Genomic DNA, 23,892 nt, shown 5'->3' on the forward strand with positions numbered 1-23,892 from the left:
GGAAGCTAATCTTCTGGAAATCTACCACTGGACACTCGAGATATTTTAGCTTTATTCGGTAGGTCTATTGAGATGGCGAAATCGTTCTCCTTATTGGAATTTCATCCTTCTTCAAATCTTGTGGGTTTCATTGTCTTCTTTATTTTCTTTAATTTGTGGTATGCCTCATACTTTTTGGTAACGAAACAATATTTCCAAAAATATTTGAATTTAAAAAAACGTGTTTTAAACAATAGGTCTCACCGAAATTTGAACTCGGATCGCAAGATTCAAAGTCCTGAGTGCTAACCGTTACACCATGAGACCGACGTGTCTACACGTGGGCACATCAAAAAATTACTTTCGATCGCTTGGTTTGTCAGTTTACTTTCAATAAAGTTGAAATACAATAGATGTTGAGTAATCCAGCGAACGTGAGCTTAAAGTAAGTCGAAGACTGCAACCAGGCTTTATTTTTGTATTTCTGACACCGAAACCGTCCAGCAATGGGCATATCTTGCTACGACAGACGCTTCCACGTGGTAGTCGGGCTTCACACTAAATAGGGAGTCGCGTTCTTTTCTTCTTGTGAGTGTAGTATCACGGTGATTTGATAGATGAGAGAACCAAACATTGGCTGCTCTTTAGTAGCCTCTCAGTGAAGTTTGAGATAAGTCAACATTCTGTAGGTGTAAAAAATTAGTCCTCGCCATTAGGAGCTCAAACCAAAAAAAGGAAATGTTATTGAAGTATAAAGAACACATAGGATGTGAAAAATCAAAAGCTGTTTAGGTAACGATCCACCAATTTGACATCTAAATCTAAATTTTTTTGATGCAAGACAATGTTTCGACTTGCCTTTCGTTACTGTCAAAAAAATCAGTCACTTTTAAAATGTCAAATAACAGGGATTTATAAATGGCACCAAACAAACAAGGTCTCACCGGGATTTGAACTCGGATCGCAGGATTCAAACTCCTGAGTGCTAACCGTTACACCATGAGACCGACGTGTCTATACGTGGGCACATCAAAAAATTACTTTCGATCGCTTGGTTTATCACTTCATTTTCAATAAAGTTGAAATACAATAGATTTCGAGTAATCCAGCGAACATGAGTTTAAAGTAGGTCGAAGACTGCAACCAGACTTTATTTTTGTATTTCTGGCACCGAAACCGTCCAATAAGCATATCTTGCTACGACAGGCGCTTCCACATGGTAGTCGGGCTTCACACTAAACAGGGAGTCGCGTTCTTTTCTTCTTGTGAGTGTAGTATCACGGTGATTTGATAGATGAGAGAACCAAACATTGGCTGCTCTTTAGTAGCCTCTCAGTGAAGTTTGAGAAAAGTCAACATTTTGTAGGTGTAAAAAATTAGTCCTCGTCACTAAGAGCTCAAACCAAAAAAGGAAATGTTATTGAAATATAAAGAACACATATATTATATGAAAAATCAAAAGCTTGTTTAGGTACACCGTACGATCCATCAATTTGACATCTAAATCTAAATTATTTTGATGCAAGACAATGTTTCGACTTGCCTTTCGTTACTGTCAAAAAAATCAGACGTTTAATAAAATGTCAACAAACAAACAAGGTCTCACCGAGATTTGAACTCGGATCGCAGGATTCAGAGTCCTGAGTGCTAACCGTTACACCATGAGACCGTATGCAGGCAAGGGTATACAAGCAAGTTTGGAATTTAGTGGTAAACAAACGTGCAATGAAAATTGAGTGGGCCATATGGGGTAGCCACTTCAACATGAGTCACCACCAATCAATCAGAACATATGTTTAAGTGACTATAGTCCACATGTGACTTGTCTAGCATTTAGCCAGAGAGCTGATCCTACTTTGAACTTGTTTGATAACTACAAAAGAAAAAAGTGTTATGACAGGGGTGGGAATCCAATCCACGTCATCGAAATGTATTCCCCACCTTTAACCCACTAGATCACGCTGGCTACTGCGGAAAGTTCACTGGTTTTGCTTTGCATCAAAAATGATTATTTTCTTTCTTCCCTTAACTTCTGATTTATACGATTGATACGTTATTCTGATTGATACGCTATTCCTGTAACTTTTGACTGGTGTAATGATTGATTTGTCTTACCAAACATGTTTATGCTTAAGTGCTTATTGGGCCATAGGGATTGTAAATCATTTCCCTGGTCTAACATTTTACTGCTTGTAAAAAAGTTTTTTTCGAACAGTTCTCGTTTTACTTTCACAGAGAGAAAAAGATGATAAAAGAATTGGTTTCGTCTGTGTTGACAAGGCTACGATACGCCGCTCATCCACAGGCTTTGTCTTAGCTACAGAGTAACGTTGAAGCGCTTATAGCATCATTGGAGAAATTTCAACCGAGTAGCTGCAGGCTTCAAGCCGTCCACCAACTCAAACCTCCAAGTAGCTGGGGATTACAAAGCATGCCACAACGTCGGCGATAGACAAAAAGCAAAAATGCAGTTTTCTAGTTTTACCTAAACGCTCCGCCTACTTTATGACGCCATTTTATCCATTTTTATTAGTTAAATTTTTTTACCTAATTATACAACAAAGCCTGCGATTTATTTCAATGTAATGCTTTAGATTTAAAAAAATCTTTTAAAATTAAAAAAGCTGTTATAGACGAGCAAGCTTGACTTTTAATTAGTAACAACAGTGCAATGATACTAGAATAAACTGATGCTTCACTATACGATAAAAATATTCGCCCAACGTGGGGCTCGAACCCACGACCGTTGGATTAAGAGTCCAACGCTCTACCGACTGAGCTAGCCGGGCACAATTAAACACTCAATATAATCGTTAACCAGCACCCGTGGCTCAGTGGTTATCGTCTTTGGCTCTGGTGCTGGTAGCCCTGGTTTTGATTCCAGGTCGGGTCATACCAAAGACTTTAAAAAGGGTACCGATTGTGTTCTTTCCTTGCATAACGCAGTGAGGATAAATCGGGTAATAATCTGGTGACGTATCACCCTCTTCCAATCTGCCTTGAGCCAGCATGGAAGCAGTATGGCTCATAAAATCACATGGAACCCTGTCAAGTAACCATTGTTGATGCGCAATCTGCTGCAAGCGGAGATAGCGAATGATTATTATAATCGTTAATCATACATGTTCATTATCATCATCATCATCTCCATTAAGGCAATCATCATGTGCTATCTCAACATCAACGTTTGCACTGTTTTATTGCTTCCACAAATCTCGAACTTCTGCTTTCTTCTTGGTTCTTCTAATACAGGGGTCACCAAATGGCGGCCCGCCACGCTGTATCGCTGCGGCCCGCGAAAGGTATCAGCGTACAAGTATAACCAAAAATACTTTTTTTGAGGAGGTAATGAGAACGAAGGCAAAAAATACTTTCCGGGAAGCATATTTTCGCATTGCATACGATTCCACCGACCGACCAATCAATCAGATTATAGTTCTAGGTGGGGTTTGCTTAAAGTTATTCCAATGCGATGTCCAGCCACACTGTCCCACTGGTTGATTAAAACGTCTGTTTTCGAATTTCGAAATTGTCTGTGAGCATAGGGTTGCTTATTTTAAGTTTGCAAATGTCATGTTAACACTAGAACGAGTTTCACCGTTATTGTGTTTCCCGAGCAGTGTTCTCTTTATGCAAGTTTTTGTTGGCAAAGTAGGTCGGTGTGCCAACTCAATTTATACTAAATTGGCAAAATATTATATATAAATTTAGAGACTTTTTCTGATTTTATTATGAAAATATTTAGCTTAGTAGTTAGTACTGCAAAACGTTTTTTTTTTAAGAAATATGGAACGCTTCACGATTTTGCGTGTCATCCTTGCGCAGGAGCCATGCTAATTTTGGTTTGGTTTGGTTTGGTTTGGTTTTGAATCTTTATCCTCGGACTGACAAAGCCTTGATAGGTTATTCCTGGTACTTGTTCGCATACTTGTAGAGGCACTTGACGCAGGGCCGGTTACCGAGATTGGCAGAGTGAAGTTTTCCGATTGTTGAAGTCTTGTTGCCGAGAAATTATTCCATTCACTAGGTGCCGCTGAATGGAGAGCAGTCCTGAAATGCGTTGCTCAAACGCACACCCCGAGAGTCGAACCAGCGCCGTGTGATCTTGAGCCTGGCGCGTAACCACTGAGCTATCGGGGCGGACTTCTCTGTATCGTTCCAATTATAGTATATGCACTGCCGAAGCAAGTAGCCTATACTGCAAAATGTTGCTTATCAACAAATTCTTGCCACGCTGATAAGCACCGCAAGTGACAGTTGTCTATAATAAAAGAAAGACGGTTTTATAGACTCTCACAAAAAGGATGAAAAACCAACTCATTGCTTTTTTAGAGGGAAGACTGTTCATGAATTACGATTTTTCGGTGATTTCCACAAGCGTTTGTTTCATGATACCTGGTTTCTTTTTCCCTGCTATTGGAGCCTATTTTTCGCTGATATGTTTGCAGGTCACTATTGTTGCCTGTATTGCGATGTGTCAATCATTTCCTTGTTTAGCCTACTGAAACTGTTAATTGCAAGATATCTTGTGAAGCGAAGTGACAACACCACTCTTGCTTGGCGATGAACATTCTGATGAAACCGCTCGCCTCGCTATAAGTGCACAAAACAAGTGGCATCGTTTATTAGGCATTGTTAAAAAAGTCAAAAGTGTTGTAAAATGAGCTTGGCCTGGCAGTAGCGTTGTTCGATTAATTTTGTTGTTGCGGTATTCTAACATAAATATGAACAACATGTAACGCTGGATACTGGGTACGAAATGCGTTCTTTTCTAGCATAAGAGTCAACCTACCTAACATTTTATTAGTGCGGCCCGCCACAGCTCTCCTTAGTGCCAAAGTGGCCCGCATGCAAAAAAGGTTGGTGACCGCTGTTCTAATATAATCGACCAGTTAAGCAATTGCTTATTTCAATATCAATATTATTATCATTACACGTAGTCATGATCTTGTCACATTACAAATTTCGTTACGTTATTGCCTTGAACGTGATAAACTTTCACTGCCACATAAGTTATTGGTCTGCTTTTCATAAGATGACAGTACGTACAGTATATGTTTAGCTTCAAATGGATTCGTAGCCTAGGATTTTTCTTAAAACGTCTTTATATTTGAACAAATCTCTGTTTTCCTGCATTAATGAATCTTCTATTTTATGTAACCTTATTAGACAACCGAGATATTTTAGCTTCGGTAGGTCTATTGAGATGGCGAAATCGTTCTCCTCATTGGAATTTCATCCTTCTTCAAATCTTGTGTCTTTTATTGTCTTCTTTATTTTCTTCAATTTGTGGTATGCCTCATACTTTTTGTTAGTAAAACGATATTTAAAAAAAATATATAAATTTAAAAAATGAGTCTTAGGCAATAGGTCTCACCGAGATTTGAACTCGGATCGCAGGATTCAAAGTCCTGAGTGCTAACCGTTACACCATGAGACCGACGTGTCTAAATATTGGGACACATCAAAAAATTGCTTTCGATCGCTTGGTTTATCACTTCATTTTCAATAAAGTGGAAATATAATAGATGTTGAGTGATCCAGCGGACATGAGTTTAAAGTAGGTCGAAGACTGCAACCAGGCTTTATTTTTGTATTTCTGGCACCGAAACCGTCCAATGGGCATATCCTGCTACGACAGACGCTTCCACATGGTAGTCGGGCTTCACACTAAACAGGGAGTCGCGTGTTTTATCTTATGAGTGTGGTATCGCGGTGACTTGGTAGATGGGAGAACCAAACATTGGCTGCTCTTTAGTAGCCTCTCAGTGAAGTTTGAGATGAGTCAATATTTTGTAGGTGTAAAAAATTAGTCCTCGTCACTAAGAGCTCAAACCAAAAAAAGGAAATGTTATTGAAATTTTAAAGTACACATATGATGTGAAAAATCAAAAGCTTGTTTAGGTAGGCCTAACGATCCATCAATTTGACATCTAAATTTTTTTGATGCAAGACAATGTTTCGACTTGCCTTTCGTTACTATAAAAAAAATCAGTCGTTTTATAAAATGTCAACAAACAAACAAGGTCTCACCGAGATTTGAACTCGGATCGCAGGATTCAGAGTCCTGAGTGCTAACCATTACACCATGAGACCGTCGGGGTATACAAGCAAGCTTGGATTTTAGTCGGAAACAAACGTGCAATAAAAATTGAGTGGGCCATATGGGGTAGCCCAGTGCCGATCTTAGGGTATTTCGGGCCCTGTGCGGAATATGGTTTGCGGGCCCCAATGACTAAGATCCAATTCAGTAGCGTAGCTAGTTATTTTTAAAGGAGAGGGGGGTGGCTTGACAGTCAGCAGGCGAAGTCTGACGGCGTGTTTGCCGAAGGCAACACCCAGCGGCGGGGGGTCTGGGGGGCCTCTCCCAGAAAATTTTGAAAAATTACTTTGAATTTGGGGCATTCTGAGAGCATGTTCAACAAAAACTTGGGTATGAATATTACTGTAAAATGGTGCTGTCCGGTGGCATAGCAAAAGGATAAGATCATGCTTTCTTTGGCATTTTTCGGAAATAAAGCTATGTCTCTAGTCTATGTTGAGTCTGGATGCAGCCTATTTCGTCCACTGAAAAATTCGTACCCCGATTTCGTATCCTGAAATTGTGTACCGGTAACAAAATAAATGCTGCCAAAAGCGAAACTCAATCAATTGCATAACAAAATAGAATTTCGACCTATTTTGTCCCCTGAGAAGATCAAGAGAAATTTTGAAATGTTTGCGGCAACTCCGATCAGCGACTTCGGCTATGTTGTTTTTTTCTCTCGATTTTTTAAGGGTACGAAATGTTCAGAGGACGAAATAGGTTGCATCCATTGAATCTATGTTTTCTCGTTGCTAATTCCTTTGTTGAATTCACTTGTTGAATTTTTCCATTGGAAATGACAAAATTACTGCATTTTCTGAGTAAATTGCGGGCCCCCTAATTTGCGGGCCCTGTGCCATCGCACGGTTTGCACACGCCAAAGACCGGCACTGGGATAGCCACTTCAACATGATAATTCTCTATAAGACACCACCAATCAATCAGAACATATGTTTGATTGACTATTGTCCAATTGTGACTCGTCTATAGCATTCAGCAAGAGAGTTTATACTACTTTGAACTTGTTTGATAACTACAAAAGAAAAAAGTGTTATGACAGGGGTGGGAATCAAATCCACGTCATCGAAATGTATTCCCTAACCTTAACCCACTAGACCACGCTAGCTACTGCGGAAAGTTCGCTGGTTTTGGTTTGCATCAGAAATGATTATTTTCTTTCTTCCCATAACTTCTGATTTATACGATTATTACGTTATTCTGATTGATACGCTATTCCTGTAACTTTTGATTGGTGGAATGATTGATTTGTCTTACCAAACATGTTTATGCTTAAGTGCTTACCGCGCCATAGGGATTGTAAGTCATTTCCCTGGTCTAACATTTTAGTGCTTGTAAAAAGGATTTTTTTGAAAAGCTCTCGTTTCACTTTCACAGACAGAAAAAGATGATAAAAGAATTGGTTTCGTCTGTGTTGACAAAGCTACGACACGCCGCTTATCCACAGGCTCTGTCCCACCTACTGAGCAACGTTGAAGATCTTAGCATCATTGGAGGAATTTCAGCATGGGAATTTATCCTTCATATCGGCGGTCTGGCCAAGTTCCTGATCGAGCAGGTCTTGGCGCCGCACAGCTGCAGGCTTCAAGCCGTCCACCAACTCAAGCCTCCAAGTAGCTGGATTACAAAAGCATGCCACAACGTCCGGCGATAGACAAGAAGCAAAAATGCACTTTTCTAGTTTTACCTAAACGCTCCGCCCACTTTGTGACGCCATTTTATCCAATTTAATTATTTCAAGAAATTTTACATAACTATACAACAAAGCCTGAAACTTTTTTTAATGTAAGGCATGAGAATTAGATTTTGAAAAATCTTTAAAAAGTTTGAACAAGCTGATTTTGACGAGCAAGCTTGACTTTTAGTTAGTAACAACAGTGCAATGATACAAGAATAAACTGATGCTTCACTATACGATAAAAATATTCGCCCAACGTGGGGCTCGAATCCACGACCGTTGGTTTAAGAGTTCAACGCTCTACCGACTGAGCTAGCCGGGCACAATTAAACACTCAATATAATTGTTAATCATACAGGTTCATTATCATCATCATCATCTCCATTAAGGCAATCATCATGTGCTATCTCAACATCAACGTTTGCACTGTTTTATTGCTTTCACAAATCTCGAACTTCTGCTTTCTTCTTGGTTCTTTCAATATAATCGATCAGTTAAGCAATTGCTTGTTTCAATATCATTATTATTATCTTTACACGTAGTCATGATCTTGTGACATTACAAACTTCTTTACGTTATTGCCTTGAACGTGATAAACTTTCACTGCCACATAAGTTATTGGTCTACTTTTCATAAGATGACAGTATGTCACAATCAATGTGCAAGGCGTCGCGTCGGGCTACTCTGCGTCTTGACAGAATGTGCTGTTTTCATTATGGAATTTTGAGCGATGTGTTATTATCGGGTATTGACCTGAAGTAACCTTTGAATGAGAAATCTGTATTATGTAACGCATTTCCAGAATCGTCTGTAAGCATGCAAATCTGGAATGTTCTGTTGTTTTTCATAATTTCTGAGCGTCGTTTGACATGACGTCATAAGGATGCTTACTAGTAGATGTCCGATTGCGAAATATTTATTATGTAAGAATCTTCTACTCCTACGTGACATTCTTTAAACTTCTTTGGGCTTCTGCTTGTTTACATTAATGCAACTTGACAGAACAATGTGACATTACGTAACCTTCTCGAAGTTACTAGACCGAAACAACCTTCTATAAATAGTGGTGTAATTTGTGTAATCATTATTATTGAGTTGATTATGTGATTATGGGAGTTGTATTATTATGAGTTGATTATGAGAGTTGTGTTATGAGTTGTGAATTGGTAGTTGGTGCAGAAATTATTGTTGATTGACAGTTGAAGAAATCGAATACAAGTAGATGAGAATTGGTGCTGATATAAATTGTGTTCGAAATTAGAGTTATTTGAGAAGCCGTTCGTTAAAGTCTTTCAAGAAGTTAGATTATCATTTCACTAGTAGAACCATTCGACATTTAATTGACTGCTTTTCGGTTTGACCCATTAAACTACGTCATTGAACCTTTCCAAGTCTTTTTCCTGGTAAGAGATAGAAAGAAATTGTGACATTCTGGGGGCTCGTCCGGGATAAACCGAAAAAAACCGAAGAATACCGAAGGATTTATTGAAAAAATAATAAATTAACAACAAGCTGTCAAATGGCGGATACCGTCAAACATGAGATGATTGAAGACTTACGGAGCATGGCTGAACGAATGGGGCTGAGTGACAATGAGAAGTTTCAGTTTGTGATGGAAGAGTATCACAAGATAATGGCTCAAAAAGCTCAGCGAAAAGCTGACGAAAGAAAAGAAAGAAGATGTGTTCGTGAAATAAGGAAAGCAGAACTTGAAGCTGAGGAGAAGCGAGCACAACTTGAAGCTGAGGAGAAGCGAGCACAACTTGAAGCTGAAGAGAAGCGGGCGCAGCGTGAAGCAGAAGCTGAAGAAAGAAGAGCGCAATATGAATTGGAAAAGATAAGACTTGATTTAGAAAGACAAAAGCTGGACATTGGTGAGCGATCTAATTCTACTAATGATAATGCTCGAGATGTTATTGTGGCGCAAGTTAGACGTCCAGATTTGCCATCATTTGTTGAAGAAAAAGATGAGTTGAATAGTTATTTGTTAAGATTTGAAAGATATGCTGCAATAGCCAAATTAGAGTTATTTGAGAAGCCGTTCGTTAAAGTCCTTCAAGAAGTTAGATTATCATTTCACTAGTAGAACCATTCGACATTTAATTGACTGCTTTTCGGTTTGACCCATTAAACTACGTCATTGAACCTTTCCAAGTCTTTTTCCTGGTAAGAGATAGAAAGAAATCGTGACACAGTATATGTTTAGCTTCAAACGATTTCGTAGCCTAGGATTTATCTTAAAACGTCTTTACATTTGAACAAATCTCTGTTTTCCTGCATCAATGAATCTTCTATTTTATGTAACCTATTAGACACTTAGACACCGGAGATATTTTAGCTTCGGTAGGTCTATTGAGATGGCGAAATCGTTCTCCTCGTTTGAATTTCATCCTTCTTCAAATGTTGTGTCTTTCAACATTGTCTTCTTTATTTTCTTTAATTTGTGGTATGCCTCATACTTTTTGGTAACGAAACAATATTTCCAAAAAGATTTGAATTTAAAAAACGTGTTTTAAGCAATAGGTCTCACCGAGATTTAAACTCGGATCGCAGGATTCAAAGTCCTGAGTGCTAACCGTTACACCATGAGACCGACGTGTCTATACGTGGGCACATCAAAAAATTACTTTCGATCGCTTGGTTTATCACTTCATTTTCAATAAAGTGGAAATACAATAGATGTTGTGTGATCCAGCGGACATGAGTTTAAAGTAGGTCGAAGACTGCAACCAGGCTTTATTTTTGTATTTCTGGCACCGAAACCGTCCAATGGGCATTTCCTGCTACGACAGGCGCTTCCACATAGTAGTCGGGCTTCACACTAAACAGGGAGTCGCGTTTTTTTCTTCTTGTGAGTGTAGTATTACGGTGATTTGATAAATGAGAGAACCAAAGATTGGCTGCTCTTTAATAGCCTCTCAGTGAAGTTTGAGATAAGTCAACATTTGTCGACTTGTCTTTCGTTATTATAAAAAAATCAGTCGTTTTATAAAATGTCAACAAACAAACAAGGTCTCACCGAGATTTGAACTCGGATCGCAGGATTCAGAGTCCTGAGTGCTAACCGTTACACCATGAGACCGTCAGGATATAAGACAAGCAAGCTTGGATTTTAGTCGGAAACAAACGTGCAATGAAAATTGAGTGGGCCATATGGGGTATAGCCACTTCAACATGATAATTCCCTGTAAGACACCACCAATCAATCAGAACATATGTTTAATTGACTATTGTCCAATTGTGACTCGTCTAGCATTCAGCAAGAGAGTTGATCCTACTTTGAACTTGTTTGATAACTACAAAAGAAAAAAGTGTTAAAACAGGGGTGGGAATCGAATCCACGTCGTCGAAATGTATTCCCTAACCTTAACCCACTAGATCACGCTGTCTACTGCGGAAAGTTCACTGGTTTTGCTTTGCAACAGAAATGTTTGTGTATTTTCTTTTATCCCATAACTAATTCTGATTTATACGATTAATACGTTATTCTGATTGATACGCTATTCCTGTAACTTTTGATTGGTGTAATGATTGATTTGTCTTGATAAACATGTTTATGCTTAAGTGCTTACCGGGCCATTGGGTTTGTAAGTCATTTCCTGGTCTAACATTTTAGTGCTTGTAAAAAAGTTTTTTTCGAACAGCTCTCGTTTTACTTTCACAAACAGAAAAAGATGATAAAAGAATTGGTTTCGTCTGTGTTGACAAGGCTACGACACGCCGCTTATCCACAGGCTCTGTCTCACCTACTGAGCAACGTTGAAGATCTTAGCATCGTTGGAGGAACTTCAACATGAGAAGTTCCCGTTCATATCGGTGGTCTTGCCAAGTTCCTGATCGAGCAGGTCTTGGCGCCGCACAGCTGCAGGCTTCAAGCCGTCCACCAACTCAAGCCTCCAAGTAGCTGGATTACAAAAGCATGCTACAACGTCCGGCGATAGACAAGAAGCAAAAATGCACTTTTCTAGTTTTACCTAAACGCTCCGCCCACTTTGTGACGCCATTTTATCCAATTTAATTATTTCAAGAAATTTTACATAACTATACAACAAAGCCTAAAGGTTATTTTAATGTAAGGTTTTAGATTTAAAAAAAGCTTTAAAAAGTTTTAAAAAGCTGATATAGACGAGTAAGCTTGACTTTTAGTTAGTAACAACAGTGCAATGATACGAGAATGAGCTGGTGCTTCACTTGACGATAAAAATAGTCGCCCAACGTGGGGATCGAATTCACGACCGTTGGATTAAGAGTCCAACGCTCTACCGACTGAGCTAGCCGGGCACAACTGAACATTCAATATAATCGTTAATCAGACATCTTCATTATCATCATCAACTTCATGAAGGCAATCATCATGTGCTATCTCAACATCTACGTTTGTACTGTTTTATTGCTTCCACAAATCTCGATCTTCCGCTCTCTTCTTGGTTCTTCTTGGTCCGCCCCGATAGCTCAATTGGTTAGCCCGTCACTTCTGGAACGAAGAAGCTTCAAGATCAATCGGCGCTGGTTCGATTCTCGGGGTGTGCACTTGAGCAACGCACGTTAAGGACTACTCTCCATTCAGCGGCATCTAATGGATGGAATAGTTCCCCGGCAACAAGGCTTCAACAATCGGAAACTTCACTCTGTCAATCTCGGTGACCGGGCCTGCGTCAGTGATTCAAAGCCTCTACAAGTATGCGAAACTGCCAGGATTAAGCTCTGCAAGAAGCTTTCCCAGTCCGAGGATAAAGAATCAATCAATCAATCAATCAATCAATCAATCTTCCAATATAATCGACCATTTAAAGGCATACTAAATGAAAATTTCAAACCGGAATTAAGCATTAAAATGAATAAATTGAACATTCAAGAATACATTTCAAAAACAATTACCGAAAAAAAAATGCTTTTAATGGCGCTGGCAAGGCCCAAAGTCCAATGTTTCATTTATTTTCATTTTTTTCAAAATGACCAAAACGTGCAAACACTGCTCGAGAATACGTAATAAAAGACAGCAATAACAAAAGCCACGTTACCCAATCTGAGGTTTTGAGCAAACTGTCTGCTGCTTTTCATAAGATGACAGTATGTTTACCATCCAGCAATAGATTCGCAGCCTAAGATTTTTCTTATCTTCTATTTTTTGTAACCAATCAGACACCCAAAATATTTTAGCTTAGGTAGGTCTATTGAGATAGCGAAATCGTTCTCCTCATTTGATTTTCATCCTTCTTCAAATCTTGCGACTTTCAACATTGTCTTCTTTATTTTCTTCGATTTGTGGTATGTCACATATTTTTTGGTAATGAAACAATATTTCAAAAAAATATTTGAATTTAAAAAAACGTGTTTTAAGCAATAGGTCTCACCGAGATTTGAACTCGGATCGCAGGATTCAAAGTCCTGAGTGCTAACCGTTACACCATGAGACCGACGTGTCTATATGGGGACATACCAAAAAATTGCTTTCAATTGCTTGGTTATCACTTCATTTTCAATAAATTTGAAATACAATGGATGTTGAGTGATCCAGCGGACATGAGTAAAGTAGGTCAGAAACTGCAACCAGGCTTTAGTTTTTTATTTGTTACACCGAAACCGTCCAATGGACATATCCTGCTACGACAGGCGCTTCCACATAGTCGAGCTTCACACTAAACAGGGAGTCGCGTTCTTTTCTTCTTGTAAGTGTGGTATCATTGTGACTTGATAGATGAGAGAACCAAACATTGGCTGCACTTCAGTAGCCTCTCAGTGAAGTTTGAGATAAGTCAACATTATGTAGGTGTAAAAAAATAGTCTTCGCCACTAAGAGTTCAAACCAAAAAAAGAAAATGTTATTAAAGTTTAAGGAACACACAAGATATGCAAAAGAAAAGCTTTGTTTAGGTAACCATCCACCAATTTGACATCTAAATCTAAATTTTTTTGATGCAAGACAATGTTTCGACTTGCCTTTTGTTACTGTCAAAAATATCAGACGTTTAATAAAATGTCAACAAACAAACAAGGTCTCACCGAGATTTGAACTCGGATCGCAGGATTCAGAGTCCTGAGTGCTAACCGTTACACCATGAGACCGTCGGGGTATACAAGCAAGCTTGGATTTTAGTCGGAAACAAACGTGCAATGAATATTGAGTGAACCATAGGGTAGTCACTTAAACATGACAATTCAATGTAAAACACCGCCAACCAATCAGAACATATGTTCAAGTGACTATTGTCCAATTGTGACCCCTCTAGCATTCAGCAAGAGAGTTGATTCTACTTTGAACTTGGTTTGTATTTACAGAAGAAAAAAATGATGACAGGGGTGGGAATCAAATCCATGTCATCGAAATGTATTTCCTAACCTTAACCCATTAGACCACGCTGGCTACTGCGGAAAGATCACTGGTTTTGCTTTATATTTGTTTCGACTGAGCTAGCAGGGCACAGTTTAACACGCAATACAATCGTTAATCCTACATGTTCATTATCATCATCTTCATCTCCATTAAGGCAATCATCATGTGCTATCTCAACATCTACGTTTGTACTGTTTTATTGCTTCCACAAATCTCGATCTTCCACTCATTTCTTGGTTCTTCCAATATAATCGACCAGTTAAGCAATTCCTTATTTGAATATCATTATTATGATCATTATAGCCTACGTGGTCATGATTTTTTCGCATTACAAACTTCTTTACGTTATTGTCTTGAACATGATAAACATTCACTGCCACATATTGATCTGCTTTTCATAAGATGACAGTATGTTTAGCTTCAAATGGATTCGTAGCCTAGGATTTTTCTTAAAACGTCTTTACATTTGACCAAGTCTTTGCTTTCATGCATCAATGAATCTTCTATTTTATGTAACTTATCAGACACCCGAGATATTCTAGCTGAGGTAGGTCTATTGAGAAGGCGAAATCGTTCTCCTCATTTAATTTTATCCGTCTTCAAATCTTGTGTCTTTCAAAATTGCCTTCTTTATTTTCTTCAATTTGTGGTATGCCTCATACCTTTTGTAATGAAACAGTATTTTAAAAAAATATTTGAATTTAAATGAACGTGTTTTAAGCAATAGGTCTCACCGAGATTTGAACTCGGATCGCAGGATTCAAAGTCTTGAGTGCTAACCGTTACACCATGAGACCTACGTGGGCACACCAAAGAATTACTTTCGATCTCTTGGTTTATCACTTCATTTTCAATAAAGTTGAAAAACAATAGGTTTTGAGTAATCCAGCGGACATGAGTTTAAAGTAGATCGGAAACTGCAACCAGGCTTTGTTTTTTATTTCTGGCACCGAAACTGTCCAATGGGCATATCCTGCTACGACAGGCGCTTTGCCGCTTCCGCATGGTAGTCGGGCTTCACACTAATTAGGGAGTCGCGTTTGTTTCTTCTTATGAGTATAGTTTCATTGTGACTTGATCGATGAGAGATCCAAACATTGGCTGCTCTTTAGTGGCCTCTCAATGAAGTTTGAGATAAGTCAACATTCTGTAGGTGTAAAAAATTAGTCCTCGCAACCAGGAGCTAATACCAAAAAAAGAAAATGTTATTGAAATTTAAAGAACACATAGGATGTGAAAAATAAAAGCGTTGTTTAGGTAACGATCCACCAATTTGACGTCTAAATCCAAGTGTTTTAGATGCAAGACAATGTTTCGACTTGCCTTTCGTTACTGTCAAAAAAATCAGTTGTTTTATAAAATGTCAATAAACAAACAAGGTCTCACCGAGATTTGAACTCGGATCGCAGGATTCAGAGTCCTGAGTGCTAACCGTTACACCATGAGACCGTCGGAGTATACAAGCAAGCTTGGATTTTAGTCAGAAACAAACGTGCAATGAAAATTGAGTGGGCTATAGGGTAGCCACTCCAACATGACAACTCCATGTAAGACACCACCAATCATTCAGAACATATTATGTTCAAGTGACTATTGTCCAATTGTGATCCCTCTAGCATTTAGCCAGAGAGTTGGTCCTACTTTGCACTTGTTTGGTAATTACAAAAGAAAAAATGTTATGACAGGGTTGGGAATCAAATCCACGTCATCGAATTGTATTCCCTAACCTTAACCTATTAGACCACGTTGGCTACTGCGGAAAGTTCACTGGTTTTGCTTTGTGTCTGCATGGCGTCTGGGTTCAAGGCGATTGTCGCCACTTCGCCTGTCTTTCGAAGTGGGACTTGAAACGTTTTTTTGCTCGTCCGCGGTAGTCCCAGTTACAAGAAGGTGAGCCCTAGGACCAGATTTACTGTAAAAGTAACAAAAAAAATTCGTCGCAGCGATTGCTTTTAAAAGGAGTGGTGCGCCGTCCAGCGGAGAATGAAGAAGGCGCTTTAAAATCAGGTGTCTTGAAGTTACTAGGTCGTTCTAGAGACGAAGGTGGAGAACTCAGTCTACGGTCCAGCAACAGCAAAGATTTCAAACAGTGCAACAATACGCTTATCTAAAAATTCATTGATGCCTATTTGCGAACGGGGACCATGAGGACCTTCTACTGTACGACTTCGTCGCCACATGACCCTTTAATGATTCACCAGCTCGGCGCGCCAACGTTTCCAGATTATCGCCGGCATGTGAAGCTAAAATACTCCAAACTTTGGTCGGCACTCTACTTAAAAAAAATTGCATAACAAAGAAGTGTTCTCTTTCGCAGAGTTACCTTTACCATATGCTGCAAACCCAACTTACCTTGGAGTAAAAATTGACCGGCAGTTGATCTACAGACCCCACATCGAATCACTCCCTGCCAAGGTTACCTCGCGAAATAACCTCTTGAGAAGCCTTGCAGTAACAGGATGGGGAGCCCGAGCATCAACCTTGCGTACAACTGCACTAGCCTTGGTCTACAGCTCAGCTGAATATGCCTCAGCTGTGTGGAACCGCAGCAGACACACAAAAAATATGGATGTATGCATTAACGACACCTTGCGCATCCTCACTGGCTGTCTCCGCCCCACACCTACGGCTTATCTGCCAACTTTGGCTGGCATTGCTCCTGCTCATGTCCGTAGGGAAGAAGCCTCTCACAAACTGGCTTTGCATGCAAGACTCGATCCTCAACACCTTCTCCACAGTCACTCCCAAAGAAATGGACCAGTCAGACCCCAACGCCTATCATCAAGGCGCCCATTCCATCGATATGCTACACAGCTTGTGGATAAGAACTTCAGCTGCATGGCGACATGGGCCCAGGAATGGAACGAGCTGCCACATATCCCTCCCCAGTTTCCAGTTATACCAGTACTTTCCATCCCTCCTGGAGCAGACCTCTCAAGAAAGGCATGGGTCACATTGAACAGGATCAGATGTGACGTTGGCTGCACTGGAGCTAATCTGTTTAGGTGGGGGTTGCATAATACGCCGATATGTGTCTGCGGAGCGGTAGAACAAACAATGCAACACATACTCCACGAATGCCCCATCTTACGGCCCCCAAGTGGAATCATTGGTATTCGACAACTGGACCCAACTACCGTATCTTGGCTGCACGAGGAGGCATTGCCAATCTAAGCTACCACAAGTCAAACGAGAGAAGAAGAAGAAGAAGAAGACCTAATAATCGCCTTATTTTAATAACAAGAATCGTCGGCTTTTCATCCCCGAGAGGAGTGTTACGAAACATGGCACTCACCCGGGCCCCTCGATGAGATTAAATTCACACAGGAGGTCCCGTTTAAGCGTAGTGTAGGCCGTAGGGGGTCATCACCGATTTCACGATCGACTGCGGCGATGGCAGACAGACGTTGTTGATGTTCATATAATCCTTGTATCACGAAGTCCCACTGTTCAGGAGGATTTTCGACGCCCAATTCCTATCGAAACTCTCGACCAACTCGACTCAAAGAGGCGGATCTGTCTCAAAAAAACTTCGACAATGATGTGCCACAAATCCTAGGGTGTCTACAGGCACTACAGTCAGGCGTCCGGGGAAAGTCATCCAGACGGGAATGAATCACGCTATCATGACGCCCCGGTCGCGAGCCACGTGTCAGGAGACAACTAAGGACGGCGACTACGAGGAATGTGAGTAGGCTTATGGCCACTGCGATAACACTATGTAACACAAAATTTGTCCATGGGTTAAAACTATTATTTTCTGATTTAGTATGGCCTAAGACATATACAACCAAGCAACCACACGACATTTAACATAATGCCGTGGCGGTGCGGTGCGACGTTGATGTAAAAGTAGTCTCGTAAAGTAGTAGTCGTAGTCGTCAAGGAAGCATCCAGTAAAGAATACTATAATCCACGGTGAAATAATCCAATGTAAATCCGCGATGAAACCAATGTAAATCCAAGTAGTTCAACACTTCAAACAGATCACGTCCGCTTATACAAAGGCGTCGTTAGGACAACACCTCTGGGCACGATAGTGGAAAGAAGTGATCAGGACACGATGATCTTCAGCTTTACATTTATTCTAAATCCAGGTACCGTATGGAAACGAAGATGTAACACAGCAAGCATATCGGAATCCAAAAACTAGAGCATTGAACAGAAAACACCAGAAAAATAGGCTAACAGCCCCGAAACCAGGAATTAATAATATCAACGTTATGCTGGTTTGGTAGGTTTCGGTACCAGAAATAAAAAAAATAAAACCTGGTTACAGTCTCCGACCTACTTTAAATGCATGTCCGAGTGGCCGTGGCCGAGGGGTTAGCGCGTTGGGCTCGCAGTCGAGAGCCTGCATGTTCGACTCCAGCCACCCGCACTTGCTGTTGTTTCTTTGGGCAAGAAACTTTACGATAATTGCCTCTACCCAGTGATCAATTTTGAGTAATGGGTAGTACCAAATTTAAGTCATAAGTAGAGTAGACAACCGGAAACCGACGTTACAGTCGGCTGCAGCGCGTGGGTCAGGTGTACGTCGGAAGGTGTACACCGATGCATAGCGCTTGTAGCAAACGCTGCTTTTCAGCATATCCACCCATACACAGCCATCAATGGGATGGCAACATTCCTGGGCAAAGTCGGCAAGGAATGATAGGACACGAGGTCGACTACGCTGCTGTATTGTTTGCTAACTCAAACTCAGACGGTCAATTCTACCTCACAACGTAATCGTTTACGATTTTAATCTTCGATCCAGCAACACAAAAAAGTAAAGAAAAACACCGGAATGGTTAAAGCTCTACCACCAAAAACTGGATACAAAAATGTTGTCGCCTCTACATTATTTAGAGTCTTGATTCAGATGTCATAGCTGCTGCACCAAAAATCATAATGTACAGACTCTGAACATAACACTAAACTGATTCAAACGTCATACTGGCAGCGGCAAAAAATAGAAGCAGTAGCAACAATGAAACTGATATACTGATTTAGAATTACCAAGACTGATTTCTATATTGACAAAGAATCATGATTTAAACTTCTTTAAGAAGGTTCTAGAGTGGAATGGCGAGTTTTACATACGATCACACAACGCAACACGACTGCAAATCTACATAACGATGAACCAAGGTAGGAATTCGGCATAGCGCCTTACAAACGGTTGATTACTGAAGTTGAATTCCCAATTACTGAATTGAATTCCCGAGACGTGCAATTATGCGCTCGAGGCAGGACCTTCTGGACAAATCTAGTGACGTATACGTGTGACGTCAGAGACGACAGAGCTCTCTAGCGCTACACGCTCAAGTCCGCTTTCCCGCAATGCAGAATAAAGATAATAAAACAAACAAATGTCGGCTGGATTACTGAAAACCTATTGTCTTTAAACTTTATTGAAAATGAAGTGATAAACCAAGCGATCGAAAGTAATTCTTTGGTGTGCCCACGTGTAGACACGTCGGTCTCATGGTGTAACGGTTAGCACTCAGGACTTTGAATCCTGCGATCCGAGTTCAAATCTCGGTGTGACCTATTGCTTAAAACACGTTTTTTTAAATTAAAATATTTTTTTAAATATTGCTTCATTACCAAACAGTATGAGGCCTACCACAAATGGAAGAAAATAAAGAAGACAATATTGAAAGATACAAAATTTGAAGAAGGATGAAAATCAAATGAAAAGAACGATTTCGCCATCTCAATAGACCTACCTATAAGCTAAAATATGTCAGGTGTCTGATAGGTTACATATAATAGAAGATTCATTGATGCAGTAAAACAAAGATTTGGTCAAATATTTAGACGTTTTAAGAAAAATCCTAGGCTACCAATCCATTTCAAGCTAAACATACCGGTACTGTCATCTTATGAAAAGCAGATCAATATGTGGCAGTGAAAGTTTATCATGTTCAAGGCAATAACGTAAAGAAGTTTGTAATGTGAAAAGATCATGACTGCGTATAATGATAATAATAAATCATCATCATTAAGTGATAATGATAAAGATATTGAAATAAGCAATTGCTTAACTGATCGATTATATTGAAAGAACCAAGAAGAGAACGAAAGATCGAGATTTGTGGAAGCAATAAAACAGTGCAATCGTAAATGTTGAGATAGTACATGATAAATGCCTTGATGAAGATAACGCGCCCGGCTCAAAATCACGCGTCGCTTGGTTCGACTCTCGGGGTATGCGCTTGAGCAACACTTTTCAGGACTGCTCTCCAAATTGTACCCGGCTAGCTCAGTCGGTAGAGCGTTTAACTTTTCATCCAACAGTCGTGGGTTCGAGCCCCACGTTGGGCGAATATTTTTATCGCCAAGTGAAGCACCAGCTTATTCTAGTGTCATTGCACTTCTGTTACTAACTAAAAGTCAAGCTTGCTCGTCTATATCAGCTTTATTAAAACTTTTTAAAGATTTTTTAAAATGTATAAAGCCTTAGCCTACACTGAAATAAATTTCATGCTTTGTTGTATAGTGATGTAAACTTTCTTGAAATGTAGTAAAATTGGATAAAATGACGTTACAAAGTGGGCGGAGCGTTTAGGTAAAACTAGAAAAATGCATTTTTGCTTCTTGTCTATCGCCAGACGTTGTGGCATGCTTTTGTAATCCAGCTACTTCGAGGCTTAAGTTGGTGGACGGCTTGAAGCCTGCAGCTAAGCAGCGCCAAGATCTGCTCGATCAGGAACTTGGCCAGACCGCCGATATGAAGCGGCAATTCTCATGTTCAAGCTCCTCCAACGATGCTAAAAGCTTCAATGTTGCTCACCTTGATACTACACTCACAAGAAGAAAAAAAACGCGACTCGCTGTTAATTGTCTGAAGCTTAACTTTCATGCGGAAGTTTCTGTCGTAGCAGAATATGCCCATTGAACGGTATTGGTGCCATAAATATAAAGCCTGGTTGCAGTCTCCGACCTACTCAAACTCATGTCCGCTGAATTACTCGAAGTCTATATTCTTTCAACTTTATTGAAAATGAAGTGATAAACAATAAAGCGATCGAAAGTAATTTTTTAGTCGTTCTCATGGTGTAACGGTTAGCACTCAGGAGTTTGAATCATGCGATCCGAGTTCAAATCTCGGTGAGACCTATTGCTTAAAACAAGCTTTTTTAAATTAGCTTTTATAAATTTTTTTTAAATATTTTTTCATTACCAAACAGTGTGCCTACCACAAATTGAACAAAATAAAGAAGACAATGTTGAAAGACACAAGATTTTAAGAAGGATTTAATGAAATAAGGAGAATGATTTCGCCATCTCTGCTGACCAACATAAGTTAAAATATATCTGGTGTCTGATAGGGTACATAATACATAAAATAAAAGATTCATTGATGCAGTAAAACAAAGATTTGGTCAAATGTAAAGACTTTTTAGGATAAAACGTGGGCTACGAATCCATTTGAAGCTAAACATCTTATGAAAAGCAGATCAATATGTGGTGGTGAAACTATGTATTCAAAGCAATAACGAAATAAAAATAATCCTGTTTTTATTTGAAGAAGTTTGTAATGTGAAAAGATTATGACTCCGTATAATGATAATAATAATGATATTGAAATAAGCAATCGCTTAACTAGTCGATTATGTTGGAAGAACCAAAAAGAGAGCGGAAGATCAAGATTTGTGGAAGCAATAAAACAGTAGGCCTACAAACGTAGATGTTGAGATAGCACATGATGATGATTGCCTTGATGAAGATGATGTTGATAATAAAAATGCATGATTAACGATTATGTTGATTGTTAAATTGTGCCCAGATAGCTCAGTCGGTGGAACGTTGGACGGTCGTGGGTTCGAGACCCACGTTGGGCGAATACTTTTATCAAGTGAAGCACCAGCTCATTCTCGTATCATTGCACTATATCGTTACCAACTAAAAGTCATGCTTGCTCGTCTATATCAACTTTTTTTTTAATTTTTGGAGATTTTTCAAAATCTACAGGTTTACATTGAAATAAATTTCAGGCTTTGTTTTATAGTTATGTACAATTTCTTGAAATAGTAAAATTGGATAAAATGGCGTCACAAAGTGGGCGGAGAGTTTAAATAAAACTAGAAAACTGCATTTTTGCTTCTTGTCAATCGCCGGACGTTGTGGCATGCGCTTGTGGCAAGTCACTTGAACATATATTCTGATTGATTAGTGGTGTCTTACATGGAATTGTCATGTTTAAGTGGCTACCCTATGGCCCACTCAATTTTCTGTGCACGTTTGTTTCCGACTAAAATCCAAGCTTGCTTGTATACCCCGACGGTCTAATGGTGTAACGGTTAGCACTCAGGACTCTGAATCCTGCAATCCGAGTTCAAATCTCGGTGAGACCTTGTTTGTTTGTTGACATTTTATGTAACGACTAATTTTTTTTATAGTAATGAAAGGCAAGTCGAAACATTGTCTTGCATCTAAAACACTTGGACTTGGATGTCAAATTGGTGGATCGTTACCTAAACAAAGCTTTTAGTTTTCACATTGTATATTATGTTCTTTAAAATTTCAATAACATTTTCCTTTTTTGGTTTGAGCTCCTGGTGACGAGGACTAATTTTTTACACTTACAGAATGTTGACTTTTCTCAAACTTCACTGAGAGGCTACCAAAGAGCAGCCAATGTTTGGTTCTCTCATCTACCAAGTCACCGTGATACCACACTCACAAGAAAAAAAACGAGACTCCCTGTTTAGTGTGAAGCCCGACTACCAAGTGGAAGCGCCTGTCGTAGCAGGATATGCCCATTGGACGGTTTCGGTGTCAGAAATATAAAAATAAAGCCTGGTTGCATTCTCCGACCTACTTTACCCTCATATCCGGTGGATTACTCGAAATCTATTGTATTTCAACTTTATTGAAAATGAAGTGATCAACCAAGCGATCGAAAGTAATTGTTTGGTGTGCCCACGTGTAGACACGTCGGCCTCATGGTGTAATGGTTAGCACTCAGGACTTTGAATCATGCGATCCGATTTCAAATCTCGGTGAGACCTATTGCTTAAAACACGCTTTTTTAACCACTTCCGCTCGGCGGTCGGGTACAGCAGACATTTTTTTCCGTGCCAATTCGTCGGACGTCGGCAACTCTCGACAGATTTTCTTGGATTGACAGCCGTAGTCGCTTTTTGCTGTCCTTTGCTAGCAGTTGAGAGGGGAATGACCTAATGTTTCTGTTATCTTCAGGCAACGATTCAGCTGTAATAAACCAACGTTATAGCGGAATTTTGTTTGTGAGAACGCTGTCTGTGATGTGAGCTTCCTGAGCTACTACTGTTTCAGCAGATTGGCTGCTGTTTCGCATGAGCGACCTGAAGGTAGTCCAGTGGTTGCTTAGCTGTAAGAGGAGGCAACGCGAATTTTTTTTTGTTGTAAATCGAACTTTTTCCACAGGGGCGGGTTTAGTCTGATGAAGGGCCCGGAGCACTTTTAGATCGGGGGCCTCCGTGCAAACAATTATTAAACCTGCCTACAAAACTCATTTTACAAAGTTTTCTTTTATTTTGATAATGATTTTGATGTAAAAATTAAATGTCAATCACTGACAATGTTTGCTTTTATACAAGACACTACTTTTTGTATAAGACAGTGCAAATTGCAGAAAAGCGAGAAAAAAAGAAAAAAATGTCGTTTACCGCGTCACGATCGCGTCACGCGAATACCGATGGGAAGTGACAAATACTTTTTTGAAATATTGTTTCATTACCAAAAAGTATGAGGCAAACCCAAGACACAAGATTTGAAGAAGGATGAAATTCAAATGAGAAGAACGATTTCGCCATGTCAACAGAC

At 39.7% G+C, this 23,892-nt stretch overlaps 15 non-coding genes and 1 pseudogene across 15 annotated transcripts; 2 read left to right on the top strand and 14 right to left on the bottom strand.

Annotated features, from left to right (window-relative positions):
- Positions 1 to 914: 914 nt before the first annotated feature.
- Trnaq-uug (transfer RNA glutamine (anticodon UUG)) lies at positions 915 to 986 on the bottom strand. Its single transcript has one exon. It is a non-coding gene; the product is annotated as a tRNA-Gln (tRNA).
- A 590-nt stretch (positions 987 to 1,576) lies between these two features.
- Trnaq-cug (transfer RNA glutamine (anticodon CUG)) lies at positions 1,577 to 1,648 on the bottom strand. The gene has a single exon. It is a non-coding gene; the product is annotated as a tRNA-Gln (tRNA).
- Positions 1,649 to 2,695: 1,047 nt separating this feature from the next.
- Positions 2,696 to 2,768, bottom strand: Trnak-cuu (transfer RNA lysine (anticodon CUU)). The gene has a single exon. It is a non-coding gene; the product is annotated as a tRNA-Lys (tRNA).
- A 991-nt stretch (positions 2,769 to 3,759) lies between these two features.
- Positions 3,760 to 4,169, bottom strand: LOC145777819 (U6 spliceosomal RNA; annotated as a pseudogene).
- Positions 4,170 to 5,347: 1,178 nt separating this feature from the next.
- Positions 5,348 to 5,419, bottom strand: Trnaq-uug (transfer RNA glutamine (anticodon UUG)). Its single transcript has one exon. It is a non-coding gene; the product is annotated as a tRNA-Gln (tRNA).
- A 584-nt stretch (positions 5,420 to 6,003) lies between these two features.
- On the bottom strand, positions 6,004 to 6,075 carry Trnaq-cug (transfer RNA glutamine (anticodon CUG)). The gene has a single exon. It is a non-coding gene; the product is annotated as a tRNA-Gln (tRNA).
- A 1,934-nt stretch (positions 6,076 to 8,009) lies between these two features.
- Trnak-cuu (transfer RNA lysine (anticodon CUU)) lies at positions 8,010 to 8,082 on the bottom strand. The gene has a single exon. It is a non-coding gene; the product is annotated as a tRNA-Lys (tRNA).
- Positions 8,083 to 10,281: 2,199 nt separating this feature from the next.
- Trnaq-uug (transfer RNA glutamine (anticodon UUG)) lies at positions 10,282 to 10,353 on the bottom strand. Its single transcript has one exon. It is a non-coding gene; the product is annotated as a tRNA-Gln (tRNA).
- A 417-nt stretch (positions 10,354 to 10,770) lies between these two features.
- Positions 10,771 to 10,842, bottom strand: Trnaq-cug (transfer RNA glutamine (anticodon CUG)). The gene has a single exon. It is a non-coding gene; the product is annotated as a tRNA-Gln (tRNA).
- A 1,126-nt stretch (positions 10,843 to 11,968) lies between these two features.
- Trnak-cuu (transfer RNA lysine (anticodon CUU)) lies at positions 11,969 to 12,041 on the bottom strand. Its single transcript has one exon. It is a non-coding gene; the product is annotated as a tRNA-Lys (tRNA).
- Positions 12,042 to 13,105: 1,064 nt separating this feature from the next.
- On the bottom strand, positions 13,106 to 13,177 carry Trnaq-uug (transfer RNA glutamine (anticodon UUG)). The gene has a single exon. It is a non-coding gene; the product is annotated as a tRNA-Gln (tRNA).
- A 577-nt stretch (positions 13,178 to 13,754) lies between these two features.
- Trnaq-cug (transfer RNA glutamine (anticodon CUG)) lies at positions 13,755 to 13,826 on the bottom strand. The gene has a single exon. It is a non-coding gene; the product is annotated as a tRNA-Gln (tRNA).
- A 993-nt stretch (positions 13,827 to 14,819) lies between these two features.
- Trnaq-uug (transfer RNA glutamine (anticodon UUG)) lies at positions 14,820 to 14,891 on the bottom strand. Its single transcript has one exon. It is a non-coding gene; the product is annotated as a tRNA-Gln (tRNA).
- A 580-nt stretch (positions 14,892 to 15,471) lies between these two features.
- Positions 15,472 to 15,543, bottom strand: Trnaq-cug (transfer RNA glutamine (anticodon CUG)). The gene has a single exon. It is a non-coding gene; the product is annotated as a tRNA-Gln (tRNA).
- Positions 15,544 to 19,557: 4,014 nt separating this feature from the next.
- Positions 19,558 to 19,629, top strand: Trnaq-uug (transfer RNA glutamine (anticodon UUG)). The gene has a single exon. It is a non-coding gene; the product is annotated as a tRNA-Gln (tRNA).
- Positions 19,630 to 22,367: 2,738 nt separating this feature from the next.
- Trnaq-cug (transfer RNA glutamine (anticodon CUG)) lies at positions 22,368 to 22,439 on the top strand. Its single transcript has one exon. It is a non-coding gene; the product is annotated as a tRNA-Gln (tRNA).
- Positions 22,440 to 23,892: the final 1,453 nt, after the last annotated feature.

The sequence above is a fragment of the Aplidium turbinatum genome, chromosome 9, assembly GCF_918807975.1.
Source record: "Aplidium turbinatum chromosome 9, kaAplTurb1.1, whole genome shotgun sequence".
Classification (NCBI taxonomy): Eukaryota; Metazoa; Chordata; class Ascidiacea; order Aplousobranchia; family Polyclinidae; genus Aplidium; species Aplidium turbinatum.